Source organism: Somniosus microcephalus, chromosome 1 (genome assembly GCF_052327205.1).
Source record: "Somniosus microcephalus isolate GS21.2 chromosome 1, FLI_Smic_1.0, whole genome shotgun sequence".
Lineage (NCBI taxonomy): Eukaryota > Metazoa > Chordata > Chondrichthyes > Squaliformes > Somniosidae > Somniosus > Somniosus microcephalus.
Window position 1 is genome coordinate 47,972,898 of NC_140987.1, and position 18,547 is coordinate 47,991,444.

Here is an 18,547-nt window from a genome sequence, read left to right on the forward strand (position 1 = left end):
TAACATCCTAACTGCCTCACCCCACCCTCCCACCTGTAAAAGTCAGATAGACAGGTGGTGAAGGATAGAGTACTAGAGCCTAATCTTCAGCCGCTTACAAGCCTTTATTTACAGAGACACCCATTACATACCATGTTAAAACCACCCACCCATCCTGGCTGGTTAAAATTATTTTTGCAGTCATTTACCATGTAGTATTTGAGAAATGATGAAGGTTGAGGAGAGAAGCGTGCGTTCCCATTAATGGAAGAGAATAGTGATGGATATCAACACCAAGCTCTAAATTTAGTATTCACTGCAACTGAAGTCATGATAACCTTTGGAGCAACTGCATGTAAGTCCAGAACTTGACTTAAAGTCAAGGTTATGTAGCATGTGGGCCTGACAATCAAACGCTTGAAACCCAAGCAACTCAAAAGCAGTTATATTTCTTCTTTGTTGACTTGGTTGAATGTCCTAGGCCTGCAGGTTTGGAAATTATTGTTGATGGCACTGTTCCATATTGGAGGACAAATCTTCCATCTGATCTGTTTGTGTAAATGACTTGAGATGTAGACACATATGGGAACATGGATTAAATGTTATATGTGGCCCTTAAGGCTCCACGATGCAAACCTAAGCGACCCACAAAGACAAAGGCCCTGAATTTGCGGCCAGAGGCGTACCAGAAGAATATGCCTCTGAACTGAAAGAAAAGTCTGAACTTACCTGGTGTCTCCGGAGCTTCGTACTCTTGGGGCCCTGGACCTGCAGGTGCGTACACGCCCACGGACCCCAGGGGCGCACGCGGTTCGCAAGCGTCCCTGGGATTACGTGGGCCAAGTCAACCAATTAAAAAGGGGGATTCCTCTGATGCTTATGGGGATCTATTTACGTACGGAATCCCCATAAGCAGATTAGAAATCCCCAAATAAATAAGAATTCACACCACTTAAATAAAAATAAATGATCACATGTTCAAAATTAATTAAAAGACCCTTTGATTAAGCATTTAAAATAAAAAGTTAATATTTTGAAGAAAAAATTTAAACATTTTAAAACGGGCCAAAATTTACCTAAACTAATTTTAAATGTATGTGTATGTTTAAATCTCTTCGGCAGCACCTCCCAAACCCGCAACCTCTTCCACCTTCAAGGACAAGGGCAGCAGGCGCATGGGAACACCACCACCTCCAAGTTCCCCTCCAAGTCACACACCATCCTGACTTGGAAATATATCGCCGATCCTTCATCGTTGCTGGGTCAAAATCCTGGAACTCTCTCCCTAAGCACTGTAGGAGTACCTTCACCACACGGACTGCAGCGGTTCAAGAAGGCGGCTCACCACCACCTCCTCAAGGGCAATTAGGGATGGGCAATAAATGCTGGCCTTGCCAGCAACAGCCACATCCCAGAAATGAATTTTTTAAAAAGTAGTTGGGCAAATAGTTCAACTCTGCATCAGTGAAAGTGATTTTGTAGCGGATGCGGTGGATCTGTCCAAGCGAAACTTGACAGATTGCAAGTTACGGGTTTTCGTGCATGCGGAAACCAGGAACTTGCGGTGCCTTTCTGAAGGCTTCCGTAATTTCAGGCCCATTCTATAGAAATCAAGGGATATGGGGAGAAAGCAGGGACAGGGTACTGAATTTGGATGATCAGCCATGATCTCATTAAATGGCAGAACCGGCTCGAGGGGCCGAATGGCCTACTCCGGCTCCTATCTTCTATGTTTCTATGTAAGTACAGAGGAATGTGGAGGAGGAAGTTGGGCTGACTGACTATCAGAAGCTCTAATCCCTAATCAATACGATATACTCTTTGGCCTAAAAATTCAGTTGCTTTGCGCCTACTAAGAGGGCGCTAATGGGGCACAAAGCAGCTAGCGCCTGAGCGTGCGCTGGCAACACCTCCCATGAAATTGAGCAGGAGGTTAGTGGCAGCAGTAACAGTTAGCACCTCACGGCACTGCGCCGCCGGTGATGACGTCATCGCCGTGCGCAGCGCCCCGGCCGCGATCTTCGGTAGTGCCGCTTGACTTACTACCAGATGCTATGTCCAACAGGGTCAGGGGGGTCTACCTGCGGCGGGGCGGCGCAAATGAAAGGGGAGGTGCTGGGCGGCTGGGCCCCGGGTCACGCTGTGTTAGGCCCCTCCCCATTAAGAAGGGGAGGAAGGCCTGCAGTATTCACTCACAGTGCCCCAAGAGGGAGGCGGGGCACTTCCAATAGTGCCCCGCCTCCCTTTTGGGGCGTGACCGATGAATTTTGGCCGCCAGGATGCTAAATTTTAAGTTAGCGCCCCAAAGGGGGCGCGACTCAATTTTTCCCCCTTTCTGTTCCCCAGTAGGTAAAGAATACTGTTGCTTTTTCAATATTCACAATATACTATTGGATAGATTATTTCTCATCTCAAATGAGTTTTTTTTTTCAGATGGGATGTGGACATCACTGGCAAGGCTAATCTAAACCATGATGGAGGTTTGCTATCTCCCGACTCATGGATCCTAACCTTTACAGATTCCTAGATGACAGGATCCAACTATACTTGGATAAGAATTTGGGCTTTGTCAAGGGTAATGTGATGGTTTCTTGAAACTGTTTTGCAAACTGTTTTGTGTACAGTGGGAGCTCCAATTATTGATAGACTTCCAGGGGATCCTTGCAAAAATCGACAGATTTGAGGGTGAATTTAGTGCTCATCAATGTTAAGGATGCCAGCACTGGGGAGAGGAAAACCCTTTTTCCTCTTTTTTATTGGCCGGTGTCAGCATTAAGCTCTACCAGCTATATCCTAACTAGATGCTGAACTTAACTCCCTCTGCTCTGTCCCAAAAAACTTCTCTTCTTTCAGTCTCAGAGAATAGCTTCCAATAAAGGAATGTTTTCCACTTGCCATAACAGCTGTCATTACGGCCTTCATGTGTGAGGTTGCTAACTTGGTGTGAGCTTGTGAGCCCACACTGAGAAAAGCCAAATCTATTTCACATTGGACCTTGCAGCCACCAGAGAAAGAAACGTTTCATCCTGTCCGCCTCCGATAGATCTGAACCCATTGAAAGGGCACTGTGCAAGCGCACAGCACAGGCCAGTTCCCCAGGGCAACTAGTTTGATCCATAAGACCCAGAGGCAACCAATAAAAAAATTGTAGAATTTTACACCAAGCTCCTTTTGAAGATATTCCAAATAGTTCCCAAGTGATTCGTTTATGGAGGGCCAAGACATTTCAAACCACGATGAAGCAGACATAACGAGGAGCATTGATCCCGCAGAGAGATAGGATTTAAAAACACCACACCAGCAATGACAGTGGACACGGAGAATTGTCTCATAACAGAGATTTACTCCAGAAAAAAAGTCAAAACACCATAAGACAGGAGAAGGGTAACACGTGCAGCCCGTCTGTTGAATTGTTAACTTTAATTGGCGAATTAAATTGAGGCACATTTACCTAGGTTTATGGTCCAATTGCCCTATGTATGAATTGTGAAATTATGGGCCAGTATGTTAGTGCCCAGACTGAAGGCTGTACTCCGAATGCTGCGGCGCTCAGGCTAGGCTTGTTTAATCAATAAGAGACTTGTAATGTCATGCATAGAGCCAAAAGTAAAATACACATTGGCTACACAGGACCCTTTCATGATTCCACTGAGGGTTCAGCGCTGGGGTTTGGAATGGCTATAGGCATTGTGAAACATATGTTGTAGGATTGTCACAGTATGTGATTGCTTGATGATTGCTTGATGGTTGTTCTTGATATGGAAATGATGGTAACCCTACGCTGGTGCTACTGGCGTTCAGTCTCCGCTGCTTCTATTAATAAGAAAAAAAATCTGCATAGGCTTCTATTAACTGTTACTGCAGCCATTATTGAAACTCAGTGAATCCCTCACCTCCAGCTTTGATGTTCCTCTTTGCTCCCTCAATTCCAAGTGGCATAGACTTGAGCATATTTGATGCGAGGGTAAAAGGAAAGGAGGGAAAGGAATTTCTGAAATGTGTTCAGGGGAATTTCCTTGACCAGTATGTTCTTGGCCCAACTAGGAAGGAGGCATTGCTGGATCTGGTGCTGGGGACTGAGGTGGGCCAGGTCGACTAAGTGTCTGTGGGAGAACACTTGGATACGAGAGATCATCGTATCATAAGATTTAGATTAGCAATGGAGAGGAGCAAGGAACAATCTAGAGTGGAACTTCTAAACTGGAATAGGGCTAACTTCAATGGGATGCAAAAGAATCTAGCCAGGTTAAAATGGAACCAAAGACTGACAGGAAAAACTGTAACGGATCAGTGGGTGATCTTTAAGGAGGAGATGTTCCAAGTACAGGCTAGGTACATTCCAACAAGAGGGAAGTGTAAGGGAACCAAAGCGAGGGTTCCTTGGATGATGAGGGAGATAGAGAAGATGATGAAACAAAAAAAGAGGGTGTATGATGAATGTCAGGTGAATTCTTCAAGGGAGAACCAGACCAAATACAATAAGTTGAGAGGGGACGTCATCGCCGGCAGTGCAGCGCTGAGCACCGCTAATGGTTAGCGCTGCCGCTAATCTCCTGCTGAATTTCGCAGGAGGCGTTAGCGGCGCCGCGCTCGGGCGCTAGTTGATTTGTGCCCCATTAGCACCAATCAACCGAATTTAGCCCCCATGACTCTATGACCTGCAATTTTAAATTCTCATCCTTCTGTTTAAAAATCCCTTCTTGGCTTCACCTGTCCCTAACTATGTAACTTCCTCTAACTCTACCACATCCCAGAACACTCCCTTCCTCCAACTTTGGTCTCTTGTCCATCTTCCCTTGCTTCGTCCCACGATTGATGGCCATGCTGTCAGCTGCCTACCCCAGGCTCAGTAATTCCCTCCTTACACCACTCCGCCTCTCCACCCTCTCTATTCCTTTAAAACTTTCCTTAAAACCCACCTCTTTGACCAAGCTTTTGGTCACGCCTCGTCATATCTATTTTTGGTTTGGCATCCATTTATGTCTGATTGTTGTGAAGGGCCTTGGGAAAATTTTGGAGGTTAAAGGCACTGTACAAAGGTAAGTTGTTGTTGTTGTTATAGTGATAAAAGTGTAACACGGGGAGACATTGGACTGCTGACCTCTTCAATCCCGGAGAATGTTCCCAAGTTGAATATTCATCCAGAAAAAGGAAATGACACCGGTGTTCTCGTGTGTGTGTGTGTGTGTGTGTGTGTGTGTGTGTGTGTGTGTGCACACATGAAATTTTAGCAGATTGCAAATATGCAGCTAAGTAAAACTTATTTAAATAAATAAGAAAAAATGCCAGATCAAATAAATAAGCATCATCTCTCCCCCCCGACCCCCCATTAATTAATAAGATCAGATGGACCAAACAAAGGAGCCAACTAATTAGCATTGGCTATATTAAGGGGTGAAATGTTAATGCATTCATCGAATCATATAGAATCATAGAATAGTACAGCACAGAAGGCTTTTGAAAGCTCCTATTGAATCTGTACCCACCACTATAATGTTCCTCTGTCTGCTATTTTAGTGGAGGGTTAACCCATTAAAAATAGTAGCTTTACCCGAGGTAAAATTGTAGACAAAGGAATGACCTATCAAATCATTGTGTTGTCCACTAATATCACCAATTGTAATTTCTAGGCTGTACTCACTGAACCACCACAGAGAGCAGTTGGATCGAAGGTAATATTATGATTTAAACTTACCTACCTGTCGGTCATTTTCCAATCACAGGCGCAAGGCAGCTAAATATGGAAGTGTTTACATGTTACACTCAACATGATATAGTGCAAGCACAGAATGGACAAAATCAGGAGAATGCACACATGTACTCTTTAGAGCATTTTTCTGCAAAGAAAATAACACCTGGATTGATTGTAGCCAAATTTCAGATATTTCTGAAGTTATGTGAAGCAGCTCAGTTCAGAAAGAAAGAAAGACTTGCATTTATATAGCGTCTTTCATGCCCTCAGGACATCCCCAAGTGCTTCAGTCAGTTTAATACTTTTGAAATGTAGTCACTGTTGTAATATAGGAAATGTGACAGCCAATTTGTGCACAGCAAGCTCCCACAAACAGCAAGGTGATAATGACCAGATAATTTGTTTTAGTGATGTTGGTTGAGGGATAAATATAGGTTAGCACACTGGGGAGTACTCCCCTGCTCTTCTTCAAAATAGTGCCATGGGATCTTTTATGTCCACCTGAGAGAGCAGACGGGGCCTCGGTTTAATGTCTCATCCAAAAGATGGCACCTCCGACAATGCGCCACTCCCTCAGCGCTGCACCGGAGTGTCAGCCTAGATTTTGTGCTCCAGTCTCCAGAATGGGACTTGAACCCACAACCTTGTGACTCAGAGGCGAGAGTGCCACATCTGACACCGTGAGATCAAATTCAGATCAAATGAGATTTTATTTCCCATCTGGAGCTCAACTTCTACAATCTATTTGAGTTCCCTTTCCAAGAGCTTAGAGTAGTCCCGTCTTTTCCATTACGTTCGCCTCTCTCCATCCATCACGCACGACTTTAAAAGTAAAATTTGCAAACTGACATAAAATGATGACTTAGCATCACTGATGATAATGACAATTGTTCCATTGTGTACCATATGCATAGGTTTGACTAACAATGCTGTGCATGACATTATACTAATCCTGCCATACAGCAGCTCAGCCACCGCTGGCGCAACCTTCCCTTTAAATTCCAAATATCCACTGCAACTATTGGATTTTTGCTTTCTGAATGAATAAGCAAACCTGTGTTATCCACTTTTTTGCCAGGTTAAGTAACTACAAGGTATATTGCTGCTGATTTTTCTTGTATGTAAGACAAACAACTTGTGACTGAGGAACTTAACAGTGGAATTTTTCCCCTTATGAATTATGAATCAAGAGAACAATCCACCCCATGCTAGAACTGTCTTATTAAACAGTGCCGTGCTTGTGTTTTTTTCACTCTCTCTCTCTCTCTTCAAAACTGTTGACCTTTTCCTGAAGTGACATCCAAATAAATTCATGGGAGGAAACTAGTAATTTGGTTCCAAAAATTCCAGCACGACAGTTTATATTTCAATAGATGTCCTGCTGTTTCGGCGGGTTCGCTGAATTTCCTGTAAACAAAAGATCTGAGAGCTGCCTAGTCACCAGACTGTTGATGAGACAGAATGGGTCCAATTAATATTTCACACATTTTGAATCTCTAATTACCCAAATTATAATTAAGTTTGCTAATTTTAAAAAACTGATTTTCGAAAATAACACAAACAATTTTGACATCAAACAGTCCAGAATTATGGTATTGTTTTAATCTGCAGTAACTGCATCTAAAGCCCCATTTCAATTTTCGAATCTCTTAAGATGACATTTGTGACTAAGGTGCTTAATGGCGGAAGACCCCATCTTGCTTTGGATCATACTGACTCCTACTGGATGCAATTTTCACTCTTCCCTTTTATTTGTTGCAAAAGCTGTCCTGAGTCATTTCATGTACTGGGCGCTGCCATATTAAATGAAAGGATGATTTTCAACAGAATTCATAAGGGAATTGGATAAATACTTGACGGGGAAAATATTGCAGAGCTATGGGAAAGAGCAGGGGAGTGGGACTAATTGAATAGCTCTTTCAAAGGGGCACGATAGGCTGAATGGCCTCCATCTGTGCTGTTTGATTCTATGATAGAACAAGGGAGAATTGGTCCAAATTAATTATTTAGGATCAATGTTAGTAAGCTTACCTTCACACGAAGAATGATGAACACATGGAATGGACTTGTGGGTAGGTTAATGGAAGCGAAAATTGTTAAACAGAAATATGTCATTGAATGTTGTGATGGTGGGATTTGTGAGATCTCCCTGGAGGGATGAGCTCAACTGGGCAGAGTGGCTTCTCTTGTCTGTCTGTCCTGTGATCATAAAATGTGTTAAAACAAAAGTAACAAATCTTTGGTCGTGTTTAGAAACATATGTATAGGCAGTAACAAGGTTAGTAGCATTGACATTGTAATTGTGTTGCCCTCAGTAAACATTACATATTGTTATAAATCTCTTCATCATCATGAAGAAACGACTCATGAAATAACACTGGACGGCCAGCTGGTGGCACCGTCCAAGGAGGATAAATACTCTGGCGTGGGCCTAGCTTGCCCAGGGACATTTTGTAAGACAGGAACTAGTGAAGTACAACTAGACCTCCATGTTTTGAAACAAGTTGATTAAAGCCTTGCTTTATACTCGAACCAAGTGCGAAGTGAGTTTTATTACGTCACATATTACAGAAGATGTTAAAGGATATTTTTCCTTCGTGGACTTAAGATAATAGAATTCCACTCGAGTTTTCATGCCAGCTGCTTCAAGAACTTAACCTGTATGAAACGCCCTCATTGCCACAAATGTTATTCTTTTTTATTCATTCATTCATGGGATGTGGGCGTCGCTGGCAAAGCCAGCATTTATTTCCCATCTCTAATTGCCCTTGAGTGGTGGTGGTAAGCCGCCTTCTTGAACCGCTGCAGTCCGTGTGGTGATGGTACTCCCACAGTGCTGTTATGTAGCGAGTTCCAGAATTTTGACCCAGTGACAATGAAGGAACGGCAATATATTTCCAAGTCGGGATGGTGTGTGACTTGGAGGGGAACTTGGAGGTGGTGGTGTTCCCATGCACCTGCTGACCTTGTCCTTCTAGGTGGTAGAGGTCAAAGATTTGGGAGGTGCTGTCGAAAAAGCCTTGGCGAGTTGCTGCAGTGTATCCTGTAAATGATATACACTGCAGTCATGTTACGCCGGTGGTGGAGGGAGTAAATGTTTAATTTGGCGGATGGGGTGGTGATCAGCTGGGTTGCTTTGTCCTGGATGGTGTCGAGCTCCCTGAGCGTTGTTGGAGCTGCATTCATCCAGGCAAGTGGAGAGTATTCCATCACACTCCTGACTTGTGCCTTGTAGGCTTCAGGGAGTCAGGAGGTGAGTCACTTACCGCAGAATACCAACCTCTGACCTGTTCTTGTAGCCACAGTATTTATGTGGCTGGTCCAGTTAAGTGCTGGTCAATGGTGACTCCCACCCAGGATGTTGATGGTGGGGGATTTGGCGATAGTAATGCCATTGAATGTTAAGGGGCGGTGGTTAGACTCTCGCTTGTTGGAGGTAGTCCTTGCCTCGCACTTGTGTGGTACGAATGTTACTTGCCACTTATCAGCCCAAGCCTGAATGTTGTCCAGATCTTGCTGCATGCAGGCATGGACTGCTCTATTATCTGAGGAATTGAAAATGGAACTGAACACTGTGCAATCATCAGTGAACACCCCCACTTCTGACCTTATAATGGAAGGAAGGTCATTGATGAAGTAGCTGAATATGGTTGGGCCTAAAGGCATCAAGGGGTATGGGGAGAGAGCGGGAATATGGTACTGAGATAGAGGATCAGCCATGATCATATTGAATGGCGAAGCAGGCATGAAGGGCCGAATGGCCTACACCTGCTCCTATTTTTTTTTATCTAGGACACTGCCCTGAGGAACTCCTGCAACAATGTCCTGGGGCTGAGATGATTGGCCTCCAACAACCGCAACAATCTTCCTTTGTGCTAGGTATGACTCCAGCCATTGGAGAGTTTTCCCCCTGATTCCCATTGACTTCAATTTTACAAGGGTTCATTGATGTCACACTTGGTCAAATGCTGTCTTGATGCCAAGGGCAGTCACTGTCATCTCACCTCTAGAATTGAGCTTTTTTGTCCATGTTTGGACCAAGGCTGTAATGAGGTCTGGAGCCGAGCGGTCCTGGCAGAACCCACACTGAGCAGCGGTGAGCAGGTTGTTGGTGAGCAAGTGCCACTTGATGGCATTGTCAACGACACCTTCCATCACTTTGCTGATTGAGAGTCGGCTGATGGGGTGGTAATTGGCCTGCCTTTTGTGGACAAGACATAACTGGGCAGTTTTTCACCTTGTCGGGTAAATGCCAGTGTTGTAGCTGTACTGTATTAATCAAATATGAATCAAAAGGCATTCAAAATGACTCATGGAATATTGGCCTTTGTCTCAAGGGGGTAGGAATACAAAGGGGATGATGTTATGCTTCAGCTGTACAGTGCCTTTGTCAGACCCCATCCAGGGTACCGCTTTCAGTTTTTGGGCGGCACACTTCAGAAAGAATATACAGGAAACTCTTTTTTATCCGGGACCGGCGTGGTGCCGGTTGATCAAAAAGTCCGGATTACAGAGAGGTATACTTACCAAGGTATGAGAGCCCTTGGTAAGTATACCTCTTACCACACAGGTGCAGGAGTTCCAGTTACACGGCACTTGTGCAGAAGTCCCGGTTACACGGCCACAGGTCCAGGAATCCCTGTTGCACGGCCACAGGTGCAGGAGCCCCGGTTACACGGCACTTGTGCAGAAGTCCCGGTTACACGGCCACAGATCCACGAGTTCCTGTTGCACGGCCACAGGTGCAGGAACCCCGGTTACATGGCCGCTAATATATAGTAAAACTTACCTGAACCTACTCCTGAATTTTGCCGGTTAAGAGTGATTTCTGGATATTTAGGTGCCGGTTAAAAGATAGGGTAGATAAATAGAAACTATTTCCTCTGGTGGAGGCTTCAAGAATGAATCTTAAAACTAGAGCCAGGCCATTTAGGAGGGAAATCAGGAATCACTTTTCACACAAAAGGTAGTGTAAATCTGGAACTCTCCATTCCAAAAGACTGCATTTGCTGCGACTATTGGAGCTTTCAAGACTGTGATCGACAGATTTTTGTTCGGTAAGGATATCAAGGGATCTGGAGCGAAGGAGAGCAAATGGAGTTCAGGTACAGATCAGCCATGATCTCGTCGAATGGTGGAGCAGGTTCGAGGGGCTGAATGGCCTACTCCTGTTCCGATGTTCCTACATTAGCACTACCCACCATTTCATTAAAGATTTGTGCAGATATCTCAGTGGCCACCGGGAAAGTTTGCACTGCAGCAGGAATGAACTGAGGTTACACAGTTTTCACTGGAGCTTTTTAATTATGAAATACTATTCAAATAAAAGCTTCTCACACAAACGTGCCATCATCGCTTCACCTATACATCATTGCACATCTCTGTTTATAAACACCAAGCCTATAGTATCGTTATCACTTCATCAAGACAGCAACGGTGCTTCAAATCTACAACTGTTTCATCAGCTCTTTATACCAATGTGATGAGAGCATCTTGCTTCCCAGCACCAGACAACAGTCTAGCAGACGAGGTGGGAGATTTTAACCATGAATAGGGTAGAAATTGAATTGAAAAGCAGCATCAGTGACCATCATGGAAACATAAGAGACGGAACTAATGCTATATTCCTGTCTAAAGGAACGAAGGAATGCAGTCGAGAGAAAAAAAAAACACCTGAGAATCTAAGGCGATTATGATACGACTGGAAAGGTTAAAAGATTAAACAGCTTTAGTTAGCTCATCCCAGTCAAGGAAGTGCTTGTGGCACACGACATGCAGCATCGGGCACCTGCAGCTTTGCTCAGCTGGCCACAAATGAAAGCTAACTCCAAAAATATCTACAGTTACAGTCGGGGTAGAGTTGTCATTTCATGACCAGAAGGGGTCCATTGATTTAAAATTTTCACCTACTGGTTCATTGTGCTTTCTGATTGGCCAAATAGTTACCACACAACATTTAATGACTCGCAATCAATAGCACCAACTGAGTTTTCCGTGGCGTGAGGTAAACTACAGATCCACTGAAAAATCAATTGGAGGGCCTAAACAGAATGTTAAAGTACAAATTTTACATTACACAGCCTAGATGAGTATGGATTGGTAGCACCGAGCTCGGGCTATCGGATTGAGTCGGGGAAAGAAACCTAATACAGCCTTTTCGGCAGGTAGGTGGGTTCAAATTTTTTTGTTCAGTACCCACAGCTTTTTTGGAGCTGTCTCCTTTGGTTTTATGTTTTATAGGATAGGATACTAAGACCATTTTTCAAAGTCTGTTATTTTTGTTTGAGAACCAACTGCGTTGCACCAAAGTTGTGACATAGGAACATAGGAACAGGAGTAGGCCATTCAGTGACATACTGTGACATAGGAACAGGAGTAGGCCATTCAGTGACATACTGTGACATAGGAACAGGAGAAGGCCATTCAGTGACATACTGTGACATAGGAACAGGAGTAGGCCATTCAGTGACATACTGTGACATAGGAACATAGGAACAGGAGTAGGCCAGTGACACACTGTGACATAGGAACAGGAGTAGGCCATTCAGTGACATACTGTGACATAGGAACAGGAGTAGGCCATTCAGTGACATACTGTGACATAGGAACAGGAGTAGGCCAGTGAATACTGTGACATAGGAACATAGGAACAGGAGTAGGCCATTCAGTGACATACTGCGACATAGGAACATAGGAACAGGAGTAGGCCAGTGACATACTGTGACATAGGAACAGGAGTAGGCCATTCAGTGACATACTGTGACATAGGAACATAGGAACAGGAGTAGGCTATTCAGTGACATACTGTGACATAGGAACATAGGAACAGGAGTAGGCCATTCAGTGACATACTGTGACATAGGAACATAGGAACAGGAGTAGGCCATTCAGTGACACACTGTGACATAGGAACACTGGAACAGGAGTAGGCCATTCAGTGACATACTGTGACATAGGAACAGGAGTAGGCCATTCAGTGACATACTGTGACATAGGAACATTGGAACAGGAGTAGGCCATTCAGTGACATACTGTGACATAGGAACAGAAGTAGGCCACTCAGTGACATACTGTGACATAGGAACATTGGAACAGGAGTAGGCCATTCAGTGACATACTGTGACATAGGAACAGGAGTAGGCCATTCAGTGACATACTGTGACATAGGAACATAGGAACAGGAGTAGGCCATTCAGTGACATACTGTGACATAGGAACAGGAGTAGGCCATTCAGTGACATACTGTGACATAGGAACATAGGAACAGGAGTAGGCCATTCAGTGACATACTGTGACATAGGAACATTGGAACAGGAGTAGGCCATTCAGTGACATACTGTGACATAGGAACAGGAATAGGCCATTCAGTGACATACTGTGACATAGGAACATAGGAACAGGAGTAGGCCATTCAGTGACATACTGTGACATAGGAACATAGGAACAGGAGTAGGCCATTCAGTGACATACTGTGACATAGGGACATTGGAATAGGAGTAGGCCATTCAGTGACATACTGTGACATAGGAACATAGGAACAAGAGCAGGCCATTCAGTGACATACTGTGACATTGGAACAGCAGTAGGCCATTCAGTGACATACTGTGACATAGGAACAGGAGTAGGCCATTCAGTGACATACTGTGACATTGGAACAGGAGTAGGCCATTCAGTGACATACTGTGACATTGGAACAGGAGTAGGCCATTCAGTGACAGACTGTGACATTGGAACAGGAGTAGGCCATTCAGTGACATACTGTGACATTGGAACAGGAGTAGGCCATTCAGTGACATACTGTGACATTGGAACAGGAGTAGGCCATTCAGTGACATACTGTGACATAGGAACAGGATTAGGCCATTCAGTGACATACTGTGACATTGGAACAGGAGTAGGCCATTCAGTGACAGACTGTGACATTGGAACAGGAGTAGGCTATTCAGTGACATACTGTGACATAGGAACATAGGAACAGGAGTAGGCCATTCAGTGACATACTGTGACATAGGAACAGGAGTAGGCTATTCAGTGACATACTGTGACATAGGAACAGGAGTAGGCCATTCAGTGACATACTGTGACATAGGAACATAGGAACAGGAGTAGGCCATTCAGTGACATACTGTGACATAGGAACATAGGAACAGGAGTAGGCCATTCAGTGACATACTGTGACATAGGAACATAGGAACAGGAGTAGGCCAGTGACATACTGTGACATAGGAACAGGAGTAGGCTATTCAGTGACATACTGTGACATAGGAACAGGAGTAGGCTATTCAGTGACATACTGTGACATAGGAACATAGGAACAGGAGTAGGCCATTCAGTGACATACTGTGACATAGGAACATAGGAACAGGAGTAGGCTATTCAGTGACATACTGTGACATAGGAACAGGAGTAGGCCATTCAGTGACATACTGTGACATAGGAACATAGGAACAGGATTAGGCCATTCAGTGACATACTGTGACATAGGAACATACGAACAGGAGTAGGCCATTCAGTGACATACTGTGACATAGGAACATTGGAACAGGAGTAGGCCATTCAGTGACATACTCTGACATTGGAACAGGAGTAGGCCATTCAGTGACATACTGTGACATTGGAACAGGAGTCGGCCATTCAGTGACATACTGTGACATTGGAACAGGAGTAGGCCATTCAGTGACATACTATGACATAGGAACATAGGAACAGGAGTAGGCGATTCAGTGACATACTGTGACATAGGAACAGGAGTAGGCTATTCAGTGACATACTGTGACATAGGAACATAGGAACAGGAGTAGGCCATTCAGTGACACTGTGACATAGGAACAGGAGTAGCCTATTCAGTGACATACTGTGACATAGGAATATAGGAACAGGAGTAGGCCATTCAGTGACATACTGTGACATAGGAACAGGAGTAGGCCATACAGTGACATAGGAACATAGGAACAGGAGTAGGCCATTCAGTGACATACTGTGACATAGGAACATAGGAACAGGAGTAGGCCATTCAGTGACATACTGTGACATAGGAACATTGGAACAGGAGTAGGCCATTCAGTGACATACTGTGACATAGGAACATTGGAACAGGAGTAGGCCATTCAGTGACATACTGTGACATAGGAACATAGGAACAGGAGTAGGCCATTCAGTGATATACTGTGACATTGGAACAGCAGTAGGCCATTCAGTGACATACTGTGACATAGGAACAGGATTAGGCCATTCAGTGACATACTGTGACATTGGAACAGGAGTAGGCCATTCAGTGACATACTGTGACATTGGAACAGGAGTAGGCCATTCAGTGACATACTGTGACATTGGAACAGGAGTAGGCCATTCAGTGACATACTGTGACATAGGAACATAGGAACAGGAGTAGGCCATTCAGTGACATACTGTGACATAGGAACATAGGAACAGGAGTAGGCCATTCAGTGACATACTGTGACATGGGAACATACGAACAGGAGTAGGCTATTCAGTGACATACTGTGACATAGGAACATAGGAACAGGAGTAGGCCATTCAGTGACATACTGTAACATGCGAACATAGGAACAGGAGTAGGCTATTTAGTGACATACTGTGACATAGGAACAGGAGTAGGCCATTCAGTGACATACTGTGACATAGGAACAGGAGTAGGCCATTCAGTGACATACTGTGACATTGGAACAGGAGTAGGCCATTCAGTGACATACTGTGACATTGGAACAGGAGTAGGCCATTCAGTGACATACTGTGACATTGGAACAGGAGTAGGCTATTCAGTGACATACTGTGACATTGGAACAGGAGTAGGCTATTCAGTGACATACTGTGACATAGGAACATAGGAACAGGAGTAGGCCATTCAGTGACATACTGTGACATAGGAACATAGGAACAGGAGTAGGCCATTCAGTGACATACTGTGACATAGGAACATAGGAACAGGAGTAGGCCATTCAGTGACATACTGTGACATAGGAACATAGGAACAGGAGTAGGCCATTCAGTGACATACTGTGACTTAGGAACAGGAGTAGGCTATTCAGTGACATACTGTGACATAGGAACATAGGAACAGGAGTAGGCCATTCAGTGACATACTGTGACATAGGAACATAGGAACAGGAGTAGGCCAGTCAGTGACATACTGTGACATAGGAACATAGGAACAGGAGTAGGGCATTCAGTGACATAATGTGACATAGGAACATAGGAACAGGAGTAGGCTATTCAGTGACATACTGTGACATAGGAGCAGGAGTAGGCTATTCAGTGACATACTGTGACATTGGTACATAGGAACAGGAGTAGGCCATTCAGTGACATGCTGTGACATTGGAACAGGAGTAGGCCATTCAGTGACATACTGTGACATTGGAACAGGAGCAGGCCATTCAGTGACATACTGTGACATTGGAACAGGAGTAGGCCATTCAGTGACATACTGTGACATTGGAACAGGAGTAGGCCATTCAGTGACATACTATGACATAGGAACATAGGAACAGGAGTAGGCCATTCAGTGACATACTGTGACATAGGAACAGGAGTAGGCTATTCAGTGACATACTGTGACATAGGAACATAGGAACAGGAGTAGGCCATTCAGTGACATACTGTGACATAGGAACATAGGAACAGGAGTAGGCCATTCAGTGACATACTGTGACATAGGAACATAGGAACAGGAGTAGGCCATTCAGTGACATACTGTGACATAGGAACGTTGCAACAGGAGTAGGCCATTCAGTGACATACTGTGACATAGGAACATAGGAACAGGAGTAGGCCATTCAGTGACATACTGTGACATAGGAACATTGGAACAGGAGTAGGCCATTCAGTGACACACTGTGACATAGGAACATAGGAACAGGAGTAGGCCATTCAGTGATATACTGTGACATTGGAACAGCAGTAGGCCATTCAGTGACATACTGTGACATAGGAACAGGAGTAGGCCATTCAGTGACATACTGTGACATTGGAACAGGAGTAGGCCATTCAGTGACATACTGTGACATTGGAACAGGAGTAGGCCATTCCGTGACATACTGTGACATTGGAACAGGAGTAGGCCATTCAGTGACGTACTGTGACATTGGAACAGGAGTAGGCTATTCAGTGACATACTGTGACATAGGAACATAGGAACAGGAGTAGGCCATTCAGTGACATACTGTGACATAGGAACATAGGAACAGGAGTAGGCCATTCAGTGACATACTGTGACATGGGAACATACGAACAGGAGTAGGCTATTCAGTGACATACTGTGACATAGGAACATAGGAACAGGAGTAGGCTATTCAGTGACATACTGTGACATAGGAACATAGGAACAGGAGTAGGCTATTCAGTGACATACTGTGACATAGGAACAGGAGTAGGCCATTCAGTGACATACTATGACATAGGAACAGGAGTAGGCCATTCAGTGACATACTGTGACATTGGAACAGGAGTAGGCCATTCAGTGACATACTGTGACATTGGAAAAGCAGTAGGCCATTCAGTGACATTGGAACAGGAGTAGGCCATTCAGTGACATACTGTGACATTGGAACAGGAGTAGGCTATTCAGTGACATACTGTGACATAGGAACATAGGAACAGGAGTAGGCCATTCAGTGACATACTGTGACATAGGAACATAGGAACAGGAGTAGGCCATTCAGTGACATACTGTGACATAGGAACATAGGAATAGGAGTAGGCCATTCAGTGACATACTGTGACATAGGAACATAGGAACAGGAGTAGGCCATTCAGTGACATACTGTGACTTAGGAACAGGAGTAGGCTATTCAGTGACATACTGTGACATAGGAACATAGGAACAGGAGTAGGCCATTCAGTGACATACTGTGACATAGGAACATAGGAACAGGAGTAGGCCAGTCAGTGACATACTGTGACATAGGAACATAGGAACAGGAGTAGGCTATTCAGTGACATAATGTGACATAGGAACATAGGAACAGGAGTAGGCTATTCAGTGACATACTGTGACATAGGAACATAGGAACAGGAGTAGGCCATTCAGTGACATACTGTGACATAGGAACATAGGAACAGGAGTAGGCTATTCAGTGACATACTGTGACATAGGAACATAGGAACAGGAGTAGGCCATTCAGTGACATACTGTGACATAGGAACATAGGAACAGGAGTAGGCCATTCAGTGACACACTGTGACATAGGAACACTGGAACAGGAGTAGGCCATTCAGTGACATACTGTGACATAGGAACAGGAGTAGGCCATTCAGTGACATACTGTGACATAGGAACATTGGAACAGGAGTAGGCCATTCAGTGACATACTGTGACATAGGAACAGAAGTAGGCCACTCAGTGACATACTGTGACATAGGAACATTGGAACAGGAGTAGGCCATTCAGTGACATACTGTGACATAGGAACAGGAGTAGGCCATTCAGTGACATACTGTGACATAGGAACATAGGAACAGGAGTAGGCCATTCAGTGACATACTGTGACATAGGAACAGGAGTAGGCCATTCAGTGACATACTGTGACATAGGAACATAGGAACAGGAGTAGGCCATTCAGTGACATACTGTGACATAGGAACATTGGAACAGGAGTAGGCCATTCAGTGACATACTGTGACATAGGAACAGGAATAGGCCATTCAGTGACATACTGTGACATAGGAACATAGGAACAGGAGTAGGCCATTCAGTGACATACTGTGACATAGGAACATAGGAACAGGAGTAGGCCATTCAGTGACATACTGTGACATAGGGACATTGGAATAGGAGTAGGCCATTCAGTGACATACTGTGACATAGGAACATAGGAACAAGAGCAGGCCATTCAGTGACATACTGTGACATTGGAA

General features: G+C 44.4%; 1 protein-coding gene across 9 annotated transcripts in view; it reads left to right on the forward strand.

Moving 5' to 3' along the window:
* The window catches only part of tenm3 (teneurin transmembrane protein 3), a 2,019,778-nt gene that overhangs the window by 594,903 nt on the left and 1,406,328 nt on the right, over positions 1-18,547 (forward strand). Inside the window, exon 1 of one of the 9 annotated variants that reach the window (XM_085979034.1) lies at positions 5,608-5,651. The exons of the other annotated variants lie outside the window; for them this stretch is intronic. The gene's annotated coding sequence lies outside the window, so the exon portion shown is untranslated. Of the gene's footprint in view, positions 1-5,607; positions 5,652-18,547 lie in introns of those variants that run through there. 9 annotated transcript variants of the gene reach the window in all.